A 952-nucleotide genomic window follows, 5' to 3' on the forward strand; every position below is an offset into this window, starting at 1 on the left:
AACTTTAAACAAGCACAAGTTAACCTATAAACAAGATTATTGTTTTAATGATTTGTTTTAAGTCTTGATTATAAGTTAGCATAATTAATAAGTTATTATATATAATATATATTACCGGAAAAGCAGGGCAGAACGGAGAGGAAGACGGAGGCAGAGAGGAGGACGGCAGAGAGAGCAAGGAGCAAGAGAGAATAAGAGAGATTAAGTGTTTTGTGTGTGTAGTGTTAGGAAAAATAATGTTATTATTTATAGAGAAACCCTAGGAGACATAAATCCAGAAAAAGGGGAAAAGATTCCAAGACAAACAGAACAAGACAAAACAAAAGATAACAAAAGATATCAAAAGATATGGCAGCTGCAGGGAGCAAGATAAAGCTGACAGGGAACAGTAAAAAGGCATGGGCGGGTCAGATAAAGGTACTGGTCAAGCATGGCAAAAGCAGATCTCAAAAGATTATGTCAGTCACTTTTTCTGCCAACCAATGGGGTTGGCGCGCATGCTGCGCCGAAAGTAACTTTTCAGACATAAAGCAGATTGGGTCAACAGCTCAAAAGATAAGACAACACAAAAGCAAACGGCTAGATTCCACAGAAGAAAACTCAAAAGGGTTCAGCGCGAGAAGGCTGACACAGAAGGTCAAGAGAGCGCGAGCGCGAAGGCAGACAGAACTAACCTTAACGCGTCGCGGAAAGAACTTCATGTCTAAGCGCGCCGCGGGAAGAATCACATTTCTTAGCGCGCCGTGGGAGGAACTAAAATTCCTAGCGCGCCGCGGGAAGAACTATAATTCTTCGCGCGTCGAGGGATGAACTACGATTCTTAGCGCGCTGCGAGAAGAACTACAAATCCTTAGCGCGTCGCGGGAAGAACTACTGTTCTTAGCGCGCTGCGAGAAGAATTAAAATTCTTAGCGCGCTGCGAGAAGAGTTCGTCTCGCGTATCGCTGAAACA

The sequence above is a fragment of the Bidens hawaiensis genome, unplaced genomic scaffold, assembly GCF_021521415.1.
Source record: "Bidens hawaiensis isolate Kalapana, Puna unplaced genomic scaffold, B.hawaiensis_p1.1 tig00007761_1, whole genome shotgun sequence".
Taxonomy (NCBI): Eukaryota; Viridiplantae; Streptophyta; class Magnoliopsida; order Asterales; family Asteraceae; genus Bidens; species Bidens hawaiensis.